Source organism: Saimiri boliviensis, chromosome 12 (genome assembly GCF_048565385.1).
Source record: "Saimiri boliviensis isolate mSaiBol1 chromosome 12, mSaiBol1.pri, whole genome shotgun sequence".
Classification (NCBI taxonomy): domain Eukaryota; kingdom Metazoa; phylum Chordata; class Mammalia; order Primates; family Cebidae; genus Saimiri; species Saimiri boliviensis.
This window is the reverse complement of record NC_133460.1, coordinates 110,654,274-110,674,264: the sequence shown is the minus strand read 5'-3', so window position 1 is coordinate 110,674,264 and position 19,991 is coordinate 110,654,274. Positions and strand designations below refer to the sequence as shown.

At 45.7% G+C, this 19,991-nt stretch overlaps 1 protein-coding gene across 3 annotated transcripts in view; it reads left to right on the top strand.

Annotated features, from left to right (window-relative positions):
* C12H10orf90 (chromosome 12 C10orf90 homolog) overlaps positions 1–19,991 on the top strand; it is a 238,457-nt gene that overhangs the window by 95,070 nt on the left and 123,396 nt on the right. The window contains exon 1 of one of the 3 annotated variants that reach the window (XM_074383075.1): positions 6,040–6,106. The exons of the other annotated variants lie outside the window; for them this stretch is intronic. The gene's annotated coding sequence lies outside the window, so the exon portion shown is untranslated. Of the gene's footprint in view, positions 1–6,039; positions 6,107–19,991 lie in introns of those variants that run through there. 3 annotated transcript variants of the gene reach the window in all.

Below are 19,991 nucleotides of genomic sequence, written 5' to 3'. Positions count from 1 at the left end.
TTTTGCTGGAATATTGTTAAATTTATCAATCAGTTCAGAAAAGAATGAACATCTTTACAAACTCAAGTCTTCTAATCCATGAACATGGTATATTCCTTCATTTATTTGTGCTTTGTCTATTTCAATAATATTTTAAAAAATCAGCCCAGAGGCCTTGCACAACAAAATTCATTCCTAGGATTTTGATTTCTAAATGTTATTATAATAATATATATATTTTTTTCTATTCATTTCTTGCTAGTAAGTAGAAATACAATTAAATTTTGTGTTCTGGTCTTTTACGTCCAGAAATCTTGCTCGTTCTACTTATTAATTTTTTTTTTTTAGACGGAGTTTCACTCTTGTTACCCAGGCTGAAGTGCAATGGCGTGATCTCGGCTCACCGCAACCTCCGCATCCTGGGTTCAGGCAATTCTTCTGCCTCAGCCTCCTGAGTAGCTGGGATTACAGGCACACCGCACCATGCCCAGCTAATTTTTTTTTTTTTTTGCATTTTTAGTAGAGACGGGGTTTCACCATGTTGACCAGGATGGTCTCGATCTCTTGACCTCATGATCCACCCGCCTCGGCCTCCCAAAGTGCTGGCATTACAGGCTTGAGCCACCATGCCCGGCTCACTTATTAATTTAAATTTTTTTCTTGTTAATATTCTCTTTTAATTGACAAATAATACTTGTACATATTCATGGGGCACATAGTAATGTTTCAATATACACAGTGTGTAGGAATCAGAACAAGGTAATTAGCATATCCATTATCTCAAACATTTACCATTTCTTTTTATTGGGAGCATTCAATATCCTCATTCTAGCTGTTTGAAGTGATATAACATATTACTGTTAACTATAGTCATCTTATAGTGCTATAGAACACTAGGACTTATTCTTCCTACCTAGCTGTAATTTTGTATCCTTTGGCAAATATCTCCCTCTCTTCCCCCTACCCTTCTCGGTCTCTAGTATCCTCTGTTCTACTTTTTACTCCTATGAAATCAACTTTTTTTTTTTTTTTTTTTTTTTTTTTTTTTTTTTTTTTTTTTTTTTTAGCTTCCACACATGAGTAAGAACATGTAGTATTTAACTTTCTGTTCCTGGCTTATTTCACTTAACATAATGTCCTCCAGTTCCATCTATGTTGCCACAAATGACAAGATTTTATTCTTTTTATGGCTGAATAGTATTCCATTGACTATATATATACACATATGTGTGTGCGTATATATATATATATATATATATATATATATATATAGTCAATTGAGTGTACATACATATATATACACACACACACACACACACACACACACACACACACATATATCCAGTTTTCTTTATTCATTCATTCATTGTTGGATGCCAGGTTGATTCCATATCTAAGCTATGGGAAATAATACTGCAACAAACATGTGGGTGCAGATGTCTTTTCAATATGCTGTTTTCCTTTCCTTTGGCTAAATGCCCAGTAGTGGGATTTCTGAATCATAGAGTAGTTCTATTTGTAATTTTCTGAAGAACCTCCATACTGCTCTCCAGAGTGGCTGTATTTGTTTACATTCTCACCAACAGCGTATAAAGAGTTTCCTTCTCTCTACATCCTCACCAGCATTTTTTTTTTTCGATAGTAGCCATTTTAACGAGAGTGAAGTGATACCTCTTTCTGGTTTTGATTTGCATTTCCCTGAGGATTATTGCTGTTGAAGATTTTTAAATACATTTCTTGGCCATTTTTTATGTCTCCTTTTAAGAGATGTTGGTTCAGGTCATTTGCCCATTTTTAAATCTTTTTTTTTTTTTTTTTTTTTTGCTGTTGAATTGTTCGTTTCTTTGTATTTTGGATATTAATCTCTTGGATAAATAGTTTGCAAATATTTTCTCCCATTCTGTAGGTTGTCTTTTCACTCTGTTGGTTGTTTCCTTTGCTGTGCAAAAGCTTTTCAGTTTGCTATATAATTCCATTTATTTATTGTTGCTTTTGTTGCCTGTACCTTTGAGGTTTTATTTATTAAATCTTTTCCCATACCAATCTCCTGAAGCATTTCCTCTGGGTTTTCTTCTAGTAGTTTTATTGTTTGAGGTCTTACATTTAGGTATTTCAGCAATTTTTAATTAAATTTCATACAGGCTGAGAGGTTGGAACCTAGTTTCATTCTTCTGCATATAGAGATTCCGTTTTTCCAGCACTATATATCAAAGAGATCATCCTTTCTCCAATGAGTGTTCTTGGTACCTTTGTCAAAAATCAGTTGGCTGAAGCTACGTAGATTAATTTCTGGGTTCTCTATTCTGTTTCATGGGCCTGTGCATCTGTTTTTATGCCAGTGCCATGCTGTTTGGGTTACTACAGTTTTGTAGTGTATTTTAAAGTATGATAGTCTGATACCTCCAGCTTTGTTCTTTTTGATTAGGATTGCTTTGCCTATTCAGAATCTTTTGTGGTTCTATACAAATTTTAGATTTTTTTAAAAATTTCTGTAAAAAATGTTATTGGTATTTTGATAGGAATTTTATTGAATCTGTGAATGACTGTGGATAATGTCATTTTAACAATATTAATTCTTCTGATCCATGAGCATGGGGTGTCTTTCCATGTGTTGTAGCCTCTTCAGTTTCTTTCATCAGCGTTTTATAGTTTTCCTTGCAGAGGTCATTCACTTCCTTGATTAAATTTATTACTAGGTATTTTATTTTATTTTTGGTAGCTATTGTAAATGGGATTACCTTCTAGATTTCTTTTTCATCTCAATTCCAAGAGCTTTTAGGTAGAGTATTAGGTTTTTCTGTGTAAGACTATATTGTGTTCAAACAGGAAAAATTTGACTTCCTCTTTTCCAATGTAAATGCTCTTTATTTATTTTTCTTGCCTAATTGCTCCAGCTAGGGCTTTCTTCACCTGTTCTAATAGTTTTTAGGTTCCCTTGGGTTTTCTACATGCATAATCATGTTATCTATAAATAACAAAAATTTCATTTTTTTCTTTCTAATGCTTCTGTTTTTTATTTCTTTTCCTTGTCTTATTAGGCCAGGCCTTGAGTAGCATGTTGAATAAAAGTGGTTGTGCCGGGCATGGTGGTGAGTGCCTATAGTCCAAGCTACTCGAGAGGCTGAGGCGGGAGGATCACTTGAGCCCAGGAGTTCTGGGCTGTAGTGGGCTATGCTGATCGGTGTCCGTACTAATTTCAGCATCAATATGGTGACATCCCAGGAGTAGGGGACCGCAAGGTCGCCTAAGGAGGGGTGAACCATCCCAGGTCAGAAATGGAGTAGGTCAAAACTCATGTGCTAATCAGTAGTGGGATCGTGCCCGTGAATAGCCACTGCACTCCGGCCTGGGCAATGTAGCAAGACCTTGTCTCTTTAAAAAAAGTGGTTGAAAAGGCATTTTATCTTGCCCCTGAAGCTCAGAGGGAAAGCTGTAAATATTTTACCATGAGAATTGAAATTTGCTGTTGATTATTTTCCCTCTCCCAAATACTAACCAGGCCTATTCTGGCCTAGTTTCTGAGATTAGGCAGATTCAGAGTGGTATGGCCATAGGTTGCTGCGGATTTCCTTACACCCCTTCTCACATTAAGGAAATTCCCTCCTATTTTTAGTTTAATAAGACTTTGTTTGTAAAAAGTTTATAAATAGGTACTGGATATTGTTAATTAATATTATTAGTTTTACACTTTTCAAGACATTTGTGTTATTTTCCTCTTTTCTCTCATTACTGTTGTATGTTGCATTGATTTTAATATATATTATTATTTTTACATATTATTTGATTTGATTTGCTGAAATTTTGTTTAAAACTTTTGCATTATGTTAGGAAACTGATCTCTAATTTTTCTGTCCTGTAATATTGTTTTCAGGTTGCAATGCTTTGTATTTTCTTCTTTATAGATTAAACATACTTTTATATTTAAGAAAATTCTAAATTTTTTCCTTCTGTGAACTATTCATTTGTATTCTTTGACCATTTTTCCCTTGTTCTTCCTTCTTGTCTATTTTAGAAAGTTTTACACATTAAGAAAATGCATCTTTTGTCTCACATATGCGTGCTCAATATATTTCTGCCAATTTTAAATTGATCTTTTGATTTTGTTTACGGTATATTTTTGTGACTATGCACAACATTCAAATTTTTTATGTACTCCAGGATTTCAATTTTTCATGACTTCTGTGTTTGAAGTCTTGCCTTGAATAATCATAAAATTATTTTTATACTTCTTTGGCTTTATTTCTTAATGTTTAAATATTTGACTACTAGCATTTATTTTAGAGCAAAGAACACAATACATTTTTGTTAGGCCAAAGTGAACTGCCGTAAACTTCTATTTGTCAAACTAAAAACTAAGTCCCCAAAGCAGGACTGGGCCTGTTTTCAGGCTCTCATCCTCACCCACTCTGCATGAGGCAGAATTTGAACAAAATAGTAGCCCCTGTTTGTGCAGGGTTAAAAAAGCAAAGTTAGATCTCTTTCTCCGCTTTTGAAATACTTTCTGAGTTTCCTCATGTCAGACCTTGTGTTGAGTGCTGAGGAGCAGGAAGGGGAACAGCAGAGCTCACTGAGCTGAGCTTTGGGTTCTGTGAAGGTTTGGGATGGACTCCGTGAAGACATCCCAGAGGTGAGGGAGTGTGTGCAGCATTCAAGGCAGGGACAAAGCACAGAAGTGTGGGGCTGTGGAAAGCCCCAGGGCTTTCAGGGGACCCCTGTGTGAATGTGTTACAGGACAGGGGTCCTGATCCAGATCCCAAGAAAGAGTTCTTGGGTCTTGTGGAAGAACGAATTCAACGCTGTTCTGTAAAGTGAAAGCAAGTTTATTAGGAAATTGAAGACATAGAGTTGACCACCTTTATGGTTATTTCTTGATGATATGCTAAACAAGGAGTGGATTATCCGTGCCTTCCCTTTTTAGACCATGTAGGGTAACTTCCTGACATTGCCATGGCATTTGTGAACTGTCATGGCACTGGTGGGAGTGTCAGAGGCATGTGAACCAGAACAACTCCATCTTGAATAGGAGCTGGGTAAAATGAGGCTGAAACCTACTGAGCTGCATGCCCTGACAGTTAAGGCATTCTGCTGTGGTTCAAATGCCTCTGACGGGCCAGGCGCGGTGGCTCACCCCTGTAATCCTAGCACTCTGGGAGGCAGAGGTGGGTGGATCATGAGGTCAGGAGATTGAGACTATCCTGGCTAACACAGCGAAACCCCATGTTTACTAAAAATATGAAATAATTAGCTGGGCATGGTGGTAGGCACCTGTAGTTCCAGCTACTCAGGAGGCTGAGGCAGGAGAATCGTTTGAACCTGGGAGGCGGAGGTTGCAGTGAGCGGAGATGGTGCCACTGCACTCTAGCTTGGGTGACAGAGTGAGACTCTGTTTGTTTAAAAAAAAAAAAGAAAAAAAAAAGCCTCTGACAAATGTTCTAAGCATAGATGCCAAATCAGGGCATCAGAAGGCCTTTTAAGGTTTTCTTTTGGCACCATCTCTAGCAGGGACTTCCTCGAGAGGACAGGGATTCCAGGTACTGGCTGTCCTGCTGGGGAGTGTGTAAGGCCTGACTGCCTTCACTGTTAAGTGTGATTGGTGCCCCTTGGGGTTTGGTAGCCAGTGGCCTGAGGTCTTGGGTTTATTGATGCCTGGAGTCCCAGGTTCCATTCCCTGACAATGTTATTTCTAGTCCTGGTAGTGAACTGTCACCTTGCTGAAGGGTGGGTGGAAGGGTCAACCCCAGTGGGTGGTCTGCCCTCCCCCACAACCCACCCAGTGTTCCAAGTCCTGTTTGCTTATTCCCAGAGACACTTATCCTTTCAAGCCAGGAGGAGAACTGAATGCCTCATTTGCGTCCTTTGAATAGAATGCTAATGATGGGAGGTGAGGGTGTATTCATTATTCATGTGCTGTCTCCTCCCTCCGCCTCCTCCCAGGGCACGGGGACGCCTGGAGGCTTCTCAGTGGTGGAGCAACAGGTAGTCAGCCTGTCCCTGGCTGTCCTGGCTGCTAGGAGCCTCCACTGCAGGAGCAGCCCTGCTGCCCCAGGTTCCTGACGGCACTGGTCCTGGGTGGCTTGGGTCACTGGGCTCAGGGCCAGTACTGCTGAGACAAATGATCATTGCCTTGGTGAGTCTCACCTGCCCCTTGGCCTGGATGAGGTGGTGGGAGAATGATTCTTGTCTTTGAAAAGTGATTGCAGTACCCTCACTTCTAAAAGAAGTCTCTGTGTCCCCCCAGGAGGACCTTGCGGGTCAGGAGCTGGGTACATTGCGCTCACTGGCTGCATCTTCTCATTGCCTTTATGTTTCCAGTTGCAGCTTCTTTAAAAGGAACTGGTGCCAAACCTAACATTTATTTCCATGGCAATCTCCTGCCGGCAAGCACATCTACTTAATGGAAGTAGATACAGCTGGGGGCTGAGCGCGGGTTTGTGAAGGGATGGGATGGAGATGGCGTTGCAGACTGCTGTCTGTGGAGGTGCTGCAGCAGGGAGCATTGAGAAAACATGTTTCTGGGATCTTGATAAGGATTCTATTATGACTCAAATAGTTTCACTTTTCTTTTAAATGAGATCATATTATTTTGAATAGACTGCATTGGAAGTATGAGAAAGAGCATAGCTGTGGCCTAGTTTCATGAAACTTAAGAGGTACTTAGTGAACTCCCCAAAGAATACAGAAACGGGATAGTAATATGGGATTTGCTTCTCATAGAATTGGTGGCATTCTTGTTTGGTCTCTCATTTATTTTCAGCAAAATGCCTTGAGTGAGGCTAAGAAATAGTTCTCTTGAGAATCATTTTACAATGGATCAGAAAACCGTTTCTGAGATTCCCATGTGATAAATCTCAGGAATTTCAGTGCATTGTTCCAAAGTTTTAAAAAACTCATTACGAACCCTGTATGGTCTAAATTTTCCTAATTAAGTTTTAAAGTCACTCCTTTTATTGCTTAAAAATCATTGAGCATTACATTATAGTACTGTGAAATAAAACTGTGCTAACTGGGTAATAATATATTAACTTCTTGGGGTTCATGTAAATGCATTTGACTCCTGAAACAGAGAGAACACACTGGCATGGTGGGAAGTTAAAGGGAAAAAGTAAGGCAGTGCGTAAAGTCCATTGTGTGCCAGTGCTGTTGAAAATGCACATAACTCTTTACTGATTGACACAAACCTTAATGAAGTCCCTGCCCCAAGGAGTTTCTGAGTCGCAGGCATAAAGTATACTGTGCAATGGAATCAAAGGGAGAGAGACAGGACAGCATAAACCAGGGACTGCAGTCACGTGGGAGAACAGGGTTAGTGCAGAGCTCAGCATGCAGTGTAACGCCAGCACCCACGGAGAATTTTTGCTTTATTTAATTTTTAAGGAGACATTTCTTTTAGATGCATGCTGCTGCCTCTGGTTCATAAGGATTGCAATGAATCATTTAGTATAGCCACCATGGAATGCACTAGGTCGCCAGCTAAAAAGACGCATCGTTTTTCTTTTCATGTTTTTGAAGCATGAAAGTGACACATAGCCTGCTTTCTCCACGGTTCAGAAACACTTTAGGGGTTTTGGGGTCCCTTGTAAACCTGGTTACCCTGTGCCTTGGGTTGATTTTATTAGGGACAATCAGAAGAGCTGTTTTCCCTGTTTTGGTTGGCTATGCTTTTATAACAATCAGAGCCATTAGCATAGATTGGCCACAGACACCCAACAGGTTGTGCTGAGAGATAAGACTCCACACTTCCAGTAAATCCCCTGTCTTGTTCTTCTCCCAAGACACACCCTCTTTCTGCTCAACCTGGCCTCTGCTTCTAATTTGTTATTCTCCTGTCTCTTTACAAAAATGTATTGCCAAGATACTTGGTTTATACCCCAACTGTGGCCTGCCTGGGTTTGATATATGTGATGATTATTTATGGGTTCACATCAGACTGTAGAACTCTCAAAGGCAGGTCTGGTCTCTCTTGGTCCCTCTGCTTAGCACCAAGTGTTGGGGTGAGTTGGGCCTTACAGGTTATAAGGAAGAGAGACTCACTCAAGCTCCTTCCCATAAAGACAGTTTATTGTAAATCTGTGCTGCAATAAAGGAGGTAAGTATCTCGTGGGCCCCCAGAAAGAGCTGCATTTTTGGTGTTAAATGTGGCACTAAGGAGATTCTCTTGGGACTCCAGAGCCTTGGGAAACGATAGACAAGTTCCTTCTCAAAGTGGTTACCCTGTGGCTACCCTCGCCTGGCAGCAGCACTTGGAATTAGAGAAGGTGTCCTTGGTTTCCTGAGATCCCCCCACTGCTACTCCCAGACTCTTTTTCCCTCCCTCCTTGAAGAGCTCGACTTGCATGCCCTCCTGCCAACTGACGTAACCCTGTACCCTGCCCCTGGGTTGCTACCCCCGTTTTTGCCCCAGCCCTGCCCTCTAACCCAGCAGGGCTCTGGTACCCATCTTCCTCTCCAGCCCTCCTCTTGCCGGCCCGGCCTCTCCCCCTGGCTGAGGAGGTGCCCTAAACTCCTGGTCTTCATTCCTCAGCCCTCCTGGAGATCCTCATGGCCTACCCTCTTTGTCTTCCCTCTTCAGCCCTCCTGGACATCCTCCTGCCTTCTCCGCAGGTGAACTCTCCAGCTGCACTGGGAAACAGCACCGTGAGCTGTGAGCCCCTTGGCTTCCCCACTCAGCCTCCTAAAGCCCCTCTGGCTAAAGCCCAGTCTCTCCCCCTCTCTGGCATAGGCAGAATGCTCAGATTGTGATCCCCGGGTACAAGCCCTACACAATCCTCACGCCTTAAGTGTGGGTAGAACCCATGAATATGTGACGGAATATCACTCCCATGATTAGGTTGCTTTGAGTTAATTGAAAGAGATTATCAGGGTGTGTCAGACTTAACCAGTGAGCCCATGAAGAGGTCTTGCCCTTCCTGAAGTCAGGGATGTGCAGGGTGAGGGATTCTGTGCTGGCTTTCAAGATGAAGGGGAGACCCCTAGGAGCAACAGCATTCTCTGGCCAACAATGGAGTAAGGAAATGAGCATGTTGGACCTAGAACCACAAGGAATTGAATTCTGCCAGCAACAGAAAGAGCTAGGAGGAAGAACCCAAGTTTCAGATGAGAGCCAGCCTTGTGAGACCCTGGACACAGAGCCTGGGTGGGTCCAGCCTGACTTGTGAGCTAGGGATCAATAAGATCATAAATGTCTGCTGCTCTGAGGGGCTCCGTTTGTGGTTTTTTTGTTAGGTAGCAGCAGAAAACTACTCCCTCTGGCTGTGAAGATTTGCCCACCTCCTGGTCTGTGGCCTGAGCATCCACCTTGCTTCTATCCCATCCCTTCTCCTTGTCAAGAGCTTTTCTCCTTCTCTTTCCCCTGCTTCTTGTACAATGAACAATACCACTCGTTTCTTCTCCTGGATTATTTCCATCAGCATACAAACCTGCCCCATCTTAAACCTGCCCTACTCGTCCCTCTCAAGGTGCCACTCCAGGCCTCTGCTTCCCCCTTGGGCACACTTCTGAGGTGTGAGCGCCGTCCCTTGTCACCCCTTCTCCACCTGCTCTAGCCTGGCGCGCTCTCTAACAAGGTCCACAGTGACAACACCTGTCTGTCCTCATCTTGCTTGGCTTCGTAGCGACACAGACTGCAGTCGAGCCTCAGTCTCCTTCTAGGTCAAGGACACCCCTTACTGTGGTTTCCCCCAGATCACCTGCAAGGGCTTCTGACTCTGCTGGTCACCCTCCTTCGGCCAACCCAGCCGCCTTGGGTTTGCTCCTCTCCAAGCACATCTCCTGGGGGTGGGGAAAGAGGGTCTCGTGCCTCCTGATACGGTTTGGATCTGTGTCCCTGCCCAAGCCTCACATTCTATTGTCATCTCCAGTGTTGGAGGAGAGGCCTGGTGGTGAAGCAGGAGCCACCGCAAGAAAGAGACCACTCGGACACCGAACTAGGAAGGAAAAGGTCATTCATCTCGGACGGGAGCGAGGCGACATGTTCGTCTAACAGCCAAGCTCATCTAACAAAGGGAAGCTCTGCCTTTATATAGGCTCACGACTCTAGATATCACACGTGAAAGGGTCTTGGGTTTACAGTCTTAGAAATTACATGTGAAAGGGTCTTGGTCGATGGACGAGGAGTGGGGTGGGGGTTTGATCTTGTTTAAGTAAAAATAATGCCTTCCAGAGAGATCCCCCCATGCTATGCCTGCTACCTATAGGAAGGCGATTTAGGAGGCTCCAGTTGGCCAGCCTTTTCTTCTACTGAAATGCAGTGCGGAAGTCAAGGGGGACGTGATCTTAGATGCTTGGGTCTCCTTCCTCAGTGGGAGGTGATTGGATCACGGAGGTGGATATCTCCCTTGCTGTTCTCATGACACTGAGTGAGTTCCCACAAGATCTGGTTGTATAAAAGCGTGTAGCACCTTCCCCTTCATCCTCTTCCTCCTGCTGCGGCCAAGTGAAGACATGCCTGCTTTCCCTTCGCCTCTCACTGTGATGGAAAGTTTCCTGAGGCTTCCGCAGCCATGCTACCCATCCAGCCTGCAGAACCGTGAGCCAGTTAAACCTCTTTTCTTTACAATTTACCCAGTCTTAGGTATTTCTTTGTAGAACAGACTAATACAAACCCCATGGCTGTAACTACTTCTTTATGACCAGGGCACCCAGGTGTGGCTCCCCACAGGGTCTCCTCTGAGCTCCAGGTTCACAACCAGTGGCCCACCCAGTGCCACCTTGGGTGGGTAATACACATCCCAGTCTGTGTGTGTCTAAAGGGAAATTTCCACTTCCTTCCGTCCTGCCCCCAAATCTTCTCCCTGGGCTTCCTGCCTCGGTAGGAAATCTACAGGTCATTTTAAAGTACCTTCTCCGCCTCTTCCCACGTGTGCTCCATCATCAAGTCCCGTGCCTCCCACTTTCCAGGTGTATCCTCTTAACTGGTGTCTCTGCCTCTGCTCTTGCCCCTCCTTGGCCCATCCTCCACTCAACAGCAAAGGTGTTTTTCCTAAAAAGTTAACACCTGTGGTCCTTCATGTCGCTGCCCCACAGGCACCAGCTCCAGTCTCACTGTTCTTATTCTGGTCCTCAACCTCACCAACGTCCTTCCTGCTTCAAGGAGTCTGCCTGGGCAATTGCTCCGACTTGGAACATGCTTTGCCTTCTCTTGGCTGGTGGCTTCCTTCCTTCTCACCTTTCAGGTGGCCCTTCAGGGAGCCTGGTCTCGTTGCACTCCAGCAGCGCTGCCTCGGTATCCCTCATTGCAGCCCTGTATTTCCATTGTGGAACTCACAAATTAGAAGGTAATTCTTTATGCTTTTCTTTCTTGTTCCTTGAAGGCCTGTACTCTTCATCTGGGTAAAGATTTCTTCACTGTTTTATCTCCAGGACTTAGTACAGCGCCTGACACGTAGGGGGCCCTTGATGAATATTAGCTTACTTTGAAAAATAATGAACAACATTAGATGTTGGCTTGCTGCTATCAAGCACAGCTACTTCCGTTTGATCCATTCCGTAACCCCATCTGTAAGTCTCATGATCATGAATGTTTAGAAGGTGAGGAGATCACATTGGAATCAGGTGAAATAATTTATCCAAGGTTATCTTTGCATAAATGCCAGGCTTTCTGGCTGCAGCGCCTGCGTGTCGGTCCTACACCGGGCTAGGCAGTGAGCCCACTCACAGGACTATTGGGGAAAATTCGTAACTAATGCAATAGGGTAGCGGGAAAATACCCAGAGCTGCATACAGGGAAATGGTCTTCTTTGTGAATATGGCAATGATAAGGAGACACAGAGGAGCGATATTTGGGTTAACAATCACGTCTTCAGTGGCCCGTAACATGGTGTGAGGTGTATTTGCTTGCATGAGCAGCAGAGCGCCTGAGAGGTTGTTTGCTCAGTCTCAGAACAGCGGGTGGAGGATGCTGTGACCGGTATCTGGAGTTCTGAGAGAGGAATGTGGCCACTGGGCCACATCAAAGGCTGATGAGACTCCGTTCCCCTCCTGGATGGAGAGTGCTCGCATGGCGATGGCCTCTTTTCCATCCCTTTGTTTTCTGTTTCCAATTTGTTCGAACAACAAGGAGCTTTGAAGTTCCTTAAGCTACCACAAGTGCAGAGCCTGGACCGCTGAGCGCAAAGTTTCTCGTTTCACTGGAAACGTGCCAATTTTCCAGATGCTAATAATGAAGGGCATTTTTAAAAAGCAGAGCTCGGTGTTCCTACAAGCGCCTTGTTTTTAGGGAGAGTGACAGCAAATTGTCTGATGTACAAGTTTATATATAAATAAACATACACAGGGAGAGAGAGAGCACACGTGTCTTATTCCTAAGCTTGTAATTGAGTCATGCAAAGAGGTTTTCATTTCAGTGTTTAATTGGATGCCTTGAGGAGGGTGGGGGTGAGTGAAAGACACTCAGTAGGCCACACACATGTAGGAGGCAGAGAGAAGGAAGCCCAAAGCTGGTGGTGTGCCTGAGTGGCATGTGAGATGGAGGAGGTTGCTATGGTTTCAATCAGGGAACTTCTCCAGGCTGCAAAAGGCGGACCCTTTCTTTGCTGTTGAAGGCAAGGTTCATACTGGGTGGGTGCCAGGGCAAAAACGCACTGGGACTCGGGCTACGCTGCTCAGATGAGACTGTAGCTGCCTCCTTTGAGAGCCCAGCTGTTTGTTCCTTGAAGGTTTGCAGGCTTGGCTGTTGGCTTGTGCTTGCAGTGGAAGGAGGATGGCACCCATGGTGGGACTTTGCTGCTGCTGCCTTTGGGACCAGGTCGGAGTCACCACTTCTAGAGCCTCTTCTGTGCTCGCCACAACCTGGTGGGCTGGGTCTTTATTCTTGCTGCTGATCTAGATGGTTACAAAGCCCACGGAGACGAAAATCTTCAGCATGGAGAGGAGATTTGCTGCTGACACTTTGGTGTATGCTTTTCCAGATTTTTTCTGAGCCTGCAGATCTACAGGGCCTGTGGTCTAGAACCCTGTTTCTGGCCCATGTCTCCTCAAGCAGACAGAGAGCAAGTGGAATCCATTGGCAATGTCTGGAGACATTTGTGGTTTTCACGACTAGGGTGGGATGGGGACCACTGGAATCCACGGGGTGGAGGCCAGGGATGCTGCTAACATCCCACAGGGCACAGGACAGCCCCCACGCAGAGGCTGCTCTGGCCCCAGGGGTCAACAGGGCTGAGGTTGAGAACACTTGTTCTCAGCTTCTCTGGTCATGGCCATTACTCATCTGGCCCTGCATGGGACTGTGAGCCACTTGAGGCAGGGCTGCTGCTGGCTGATCCTCGGTGGGTGTCGGTTAATGAGTGCAGGATGCCTGTCAGCTGTTGCAGCCGATTCCTCTGGCCTCAGGACCAAATAGTTTCACGGGGGGGCAAATAAGCAAACTCAGGATGCTATGGCTTGTGTTCCTGTGTTTAGGGCTCACAGATTCCTCTGCTGAGCAGGCAGACGGGATATTTGCTCATCACAGACACCTCTATCACACCATCAATATGGATTGGGCTCATAGCCACCAGCTGGTCAACACATTTTCCCACAAATAATCCCATTGAATCCTCACACCAGTCCTCTAAGGATTCGACTGTGAGGGTCCTCCTGTTATAGGTAGAAAGTAGGCTTCAGAGGTCAAAGCCTTTCTTTTCCATGCTGCACACCCAGTGAGCACAGGAGCTTGCACGTGGCCATTTACGGCTCCAGTCAAACCCTGACAAAGCTAAGGCAGGGCTCCACCAGGGCCACCCGGGATCTATTTCACTGCACCTCGGGGGCAAAAGCTGGGGTCTCAAGGCCCATTCTGTCAGAGGGCAGATGCCATGCGAGAGCGGGGGGTAGCAGGCGTGCAGTGGACAAGTGGCCCCTCTGTGACTTCATGCTGCTGCATTGCCAAGCAGCTCCCCTCTCAGAGCCCACGGCGGTGAGTGGATGAGCCCAGCGTGTGCTGGTCAATTTTGACAACAACCAGCTGGGTTGGGGGTGCGGAATTTTGCCCTGAGTCGTAGTATTTGCCACTTTCTGTGGTGTAGATACTCCCACCGTGGCTGGTTTCACGTCGTCAATGTGACACCATTGTGCACAGCCATGGAAAACAATGTACACAGGTGCTTCCGCCCAGCCCCTGAGAGCATACGGCAGCACACCACCGCCTGTGGCCGGGAGGAGTGAGCTCAGGCAGACGCCCTTCCCCTGGGAATCTCGGTCTCTGCAATATGTGAAAGTGCAGCCTCAGGTTGGCAGATGGGGTGATTGCGCATTTGGTAAACTGTGAAAGAATGGCCCCTCCTGATGGTTTTACTGTCCTGGTTGGGAGCTCTGGCAGGCTCTGTTCCCTGGATATTGCCGACTGTCAGGTGGGTTATAGGCCTCTTAGCAGCAGGCTATAGGAGAAGTGTCTGTAACCACACAATTGGTGCCTATTAAAACTGATTGTGCCCTCAGAATCCCAAATAGTCCTGTCCCAGGGAAGGGAGAGGAACGGCTCACTGAGCTTCTGCAGATTGCTTTGTGCCCGTTTGACAGGTGCGACGATCTGCATATCAGCAGGTCACTTGGGCCACCCAGGGTGCCACAGGTAGCAATGAACAGAGCGTGGATTTCCGTCTGGCTTGTCTGGGACTGTTCTGTCCCATGCTATCTGCAGAAACGTGGGATTCTGTTAAGAAGAATGTGTGGTGAGTGGGCCCCATTCCTTTGGTCTTGGTGGGGGAAGAACGCAGAGTGTTGGTTGTGGATGTCCATTCTAGGCAGAGGCCCAGCCTTTGGACTGGGCTTCCATATAGTCTAAGGGAGGGCAGGCGGTGGCCAGGCAAATCCGATTGGCAGATGCCAGCATGGGCGTGCAGCAGGGAGATGAGGGCAGCCTTCTCCCTCCATCGGGACCCCTCTGGGCCGTGCTCTTAGAGGTTTTAGATAAACTAATGCAGGCAGGAAGCTGCTGGGGCCTGCAGTGTCCTGTGGGCAGCCTGTCCCCGCGCGGGCAGAGGGGAGAGAAGGCAGTGAGCACTTCAGCAGGAGGGCAGCCCCGAAGCCTCCCCAGCTGCGGTGCTGAAGCTGGGAATGAATGAAGGCTTCGTGGCAGGCCCGAGCTCTTACCTCAGTTTTCTAATTAGGAGGACCTTCCTGGTCACAGCTTTTATTTCTCTCTAATTCATCTCTCAGTAGGCGGTTCTTTCTCACTTAACTTCTAAATTTACACCTCTTGTCTCTCCCTGCACACCTGTCTGGAGGTGTTGACGGGTGCGCAGCAGGCCGCCCAGGCCCAGGGAGAGGGACTCGCTCCCTCCATGCAAAGCACGCATCTGCTCACTGTTTGCCTGGCCTCTCTGTTCCCCGATTCTCTCTGCTTGGAACACAGTCATTGTTTCTGTGAGAGAGTCCCCTGTTTAATTTGCAGCTGCAGTTCCAGGAGCTGACATTTCTCAGTCACATCCAAGCCTCATTGCACTGTGGACGTTCTGTGGCTCCCTGCAGCACGGAGAGTGAAAATCTGCTTTCATTTTTGTCTTCGGGACTGCCGAAATTCCACAGTCCTCCGACCCGATTCTGGGAGCAAATTTTAATGAATTCAGCAGAAACTTGTGTAGCAGTGATAAAATGTAATTGCCTACAATTTCACACCCACACTCTCCTCTGTGAGCTGCAGAATTTCAGCCAGCTTGCCGCTTTGCAATTTCATCTCCATGGAATCACTCTCTTCTAATGTATTCGAGCCTCACGTGTGCTTGAATAAAATGTGTGGTGAATTTTCATCATGATACCAAGAGCAGAAGCAGTCAGCAGTGCCATTAAGATTAATTAGAGGTTGAGGGACCGCGCTTTGGAAATAGCGGCAGGCTATGAATTACATTCTTGGTATACTTTTTAAAGATTCTTTCTTCCAGAACGTCTCCTGATTTTTTTCCAGCTGTTATGGTGTGTTTGACGGCACATGGTGACTCAATTGTTTGTCCACTCTGACTACTACTTTGAGAGCAGATGGTAAAAACCAGTGATGGGAAGTGGAGGGATGCTTCGTGCTTCTGTCTTAAATTACCTGCGAGAGTTTAGTTTCATTAAACAGCTAGAGGGATGCACTCCCACGTAGGCTTTGTAGGGCTGATAGATACTCTCCTAGAAGATCAGGTTGCCTGTTTCTGTAAGATCTCTGAGCTAAGAATGTTTTCTACATTTTATTTTGTTTTAATTTATTAATTTTTTGAGACAGAGTTTTGCTCTTGTTGCCCAGGCTAGAGTGTAGTGGCACAATCTTGGCTCACTGCAACCCTTGCCTCCCTGGTGCAAGCGACTATCCTGCCTCAGCCACCCGAGTGGCTGGGATTACAGGCATGTGCTACCATGCTGAGCTAATTTTGTATTTTTTGTAGAGATGGGGTTTCTCCATGTTGGTCAGGCTGGTCTCAAATTCTCGATGTCAGGTGATCTGCCCACCTTGGCCTCCCAAGGTGCCGGGATTACAGGCATGAGCCACCGCACCCAGCTGTTTTCTGTATTTTAAAATGGATTAAAAGAAACAATCTTTTGTGACATGCAAAAATGATACACAATCCACATTTCGATGTCCAGAATTAAAATTCTATTGGAATGCATCCACGTCCATTGATTGACATATCGTCCAGGGAAGGTCTCACGCCACAGTGCAGAATTAGGTAGCAGCAGCAGAGACGCCGTGACCTGCAAAGCCTATGATACTGACTCTCTGGCCCTTTCGGAAGACATTTGCTGACCTCAAAGAGCAGGCATATCCATGGGAACGGTTTTGGGTCCTCTGCTGGTGTCTTTTAGTAGAGTTACATTTTTGATAATACTCATGGGGTCGCTCTGGTTTGAGACCTATGCCCTCCAGTGGTCCTTGAAGTTCATTGTGAGTCAGGACTGGACATGGTGACAAGGCTTCCTGGCGGCGGGACGGGACTGCCCATTAAGATGAAGTCTCGGGGCTCCAACCGTGCACCGTGTGTGCTGGCAGCTTATTATTCACCATTTATCACCGTGCCTCGAATGTTCAGCAAAGTGAAAAATAGTTTGCCAATGAAGTAAAGTGGAAAATTAATTTGGTTTTCCTCCTATTGGGAGTGAATGCTGAAATTAAAAATGAAGGCTCCAGTCACTGGTGTGTTTTCATCTTAGTTTGAGTTTTAGCCACTTAGAAATCGTTGAGGTTGTGAGGATTATTTCCTTCTGAAAGTAATTCTTGCTGGCCAACGGGAACTGTCTAGTGAGATTTGTTGGGGGGAACAACGGAGCGGTTGTATAGAAAGATGATATTTATTGTTAACAGCAGATATTATCAACTGAAAATGTACAACCTTCAGGCAGCCTAACTTCACATCAGCTGGCTGTTAGGAGAGGAAATGAAAAAGGCCTAGAACTTTAAAGTGCCAAATATGCAGCTCTCGGAGGTATCTAATTTCACATTATTTATCATTTATAATGTAATGCTGCATTTTCTCTGAAACTCTTGAGGGTCTAATTTCAGTAGAATTTCCAGCAAGTATTCTGAGCACGACCAGGAGCTGTTAGTAAACACTAGGAAAAAAATATTTCCTGACTTGCTCGCTGAAGGAAATCCTCTGAATGAAGCTGTTATATAAAGTATCCTGACTTGGCCAGTTTTTATCATATAAGGACAAGGTGAGGTTTCTTAGTTGGTTTCTTGCTTGCTTTTTTAAACCACTGGGCTTCTGCTTAGATATGGCAGAGATGATCCAACTTCTCTGGTTCCCATCTTCGGATCCATTCCACCAGCACTGACCTGCGGCAATCAGGCAGAGGCAGAAGGTGGAAGGAGACGGGGGAGGGTCAGGGGTTGGTGGGGATGGATGGATCCATAGCCACGCTGAGGTGGTGGCTTTTCTTGGCTGCCTTCAGTCTGCTCTCAGTGACAATTCTGAATATCACTACAAGAGATACTCACTGCTGCAAACACAGGACTTGCCCTTGTCAACTGAGAAATGACAGATGAGAGCAAATGTTATTGACAGAAGGGATATCAGGTGTCCATACAAAAGCTGAGCCATATGGGGCCTGTTGATGTAAGGATAAACCTTTGTCTGGATTTTGCTGTGTAAGAATGGGTTCTCATTACAGCAGTGCATGCATGGAAACATGGAAATGCTGGAAACATCTTGATTGCTTACTTTAAACAACCAAGGCAATGAACAATAAGGAGTGACACTGAAAATATTTAACAACTACAGGGCATAGGCATTGGCCTGTGAAGATAAATGTGGTTGTAAACAATACATCCACGTATGTCAGAGAATACTGGCCAAATATCAGCTGGCATAAAACGATTTTAGAAAATTTTCTCTATGAATTACTATTTCTGGCACAAAGAGATGGACTTCCATGCTGTGGGAAAGCCACATTCAGGGCACTGGTTTCTCGATAATTCCAGGATGAGATCATTCCCTGTTAGCGTTTCTAATGGCATGTGACCCCCACATTCCCCAGGCAGCCTGATTCAGTCCATCCAGCATTTACCCAATGCTGCCAGGAGTGGGCACTCAGCTGGGCCCTGGGGGTACAAAGTAGAAGGCACAACCCTTGCTCTCTGGGAGCCCACTTTTGGGTAGGGAAGAAGACAGATGCATTTCTAGTGCGTTAAATCATGACCTTGGTTTCTTCATCCATAGCAGTAACAGAACTGTTCCAGCGTGAGTTCAACATGGGAGCCACAAACATGAGGGGTGCTGAGCCACAGAGCTGGGGGCCCCACTCAGATGGGTGGAGGCTAAGCAAAGTCTTCCCGCGGCTGCTTAGCTCAGCTGTGTTTTGAAGGACCCATGGCCAGCATTGTCCAGGTAAGGAAAGGCAGAGCGAGCACATGCAGAGGAACCATGTGCAAGCTGACGGGGTACACAGCCAGTTTGCAGAATTTCAGCCGCTCGTTAATGCTGCAGTCTTAGGGCCAGATGGGCAGGGATCAGATCACAAGGAGTCTTATATGTCATGCTTTGGGGTTTGGATTTCATCCTGAAGACAATGAGAACTCACTGATGGATTTTTAAAGTGGAGGGGAGGGGATTTGATCAGGTACTAGTTTCTTTTTCAGGAAAATCCTCTGGCAATGAGGCAGGAGGCTGGTCTGGTTTTACCAGTAATGAGGCTGGCAAAGAAATACAAGCATGAGATGATGGTAGCCTGGCCTGGGATATTAGCAGTTGGGATGAATGAAGGAGAACTTGGACTGGGGCAAGACAAAGAGAAGGCTGGGCAAGCACAGCCCCGCACCATAGGCAAGAAAGATGGGCTCCTGCTGTGAGGCCTGGGGTGCAGACGGGATGCTGGAGAGTCGGAGGGGTGTTAGGAGGGGCTGCCAGCAGGACTGCATCCTTGGCTGGGAGGGGAGTGGGGACCAGCGGTTGCTTCCAGGTTCCTAACTCCACACAATCACTCCCTGAGAAATTAGGAGGAGTGGGGAGGAGGCACGTGGAGGCTGTTTCTTCTTTACCCAACTCATCTGATGGTCAAAGTAAAACCAGCCTCATGGAGGCAATTGGAAATGGAAAAACAAAAAGGAGGAGCAGAAAGAAGTGGCCTGCTCACAGTAGACAGGAGTGTAAAGGAACTGACTGGAGCTGATCGGGTGAATCTCATGTAAAACATTGAGTGGAAGGACAGAGTTCCAGCAGGGTATGGACAGTACAGTATTATTTCTAGACGTTTCCCAGCATGCAAAATGGTGCCACAGGTGGCTAAAGAAATTGTATGTGTGCATCAAAGGACACTGATGAAAGGGCAAACATCAAATTCTGGGCAGTGTTTACCTGAGGAGGGATGTTATGGGGAGAAGGTATAGGGGACTTTGGTAACATTTATTTCTTAATCTGAATGGTGAGTATGGAAAATCTGCTATTCATTGTACATCCGTATGTCTTCACTATTTCATGACTTTACAAGAGTCATCAGAGACTCATCACCTGAGACCATCATTCTAACATACTTCGTATCAGGTTGGTGCAAAAGTAATCACGGTTTTTGCCATTTAGAAAAAAAATTGGTTAGTTACAAAAACCATGATTACTTTTGCACCA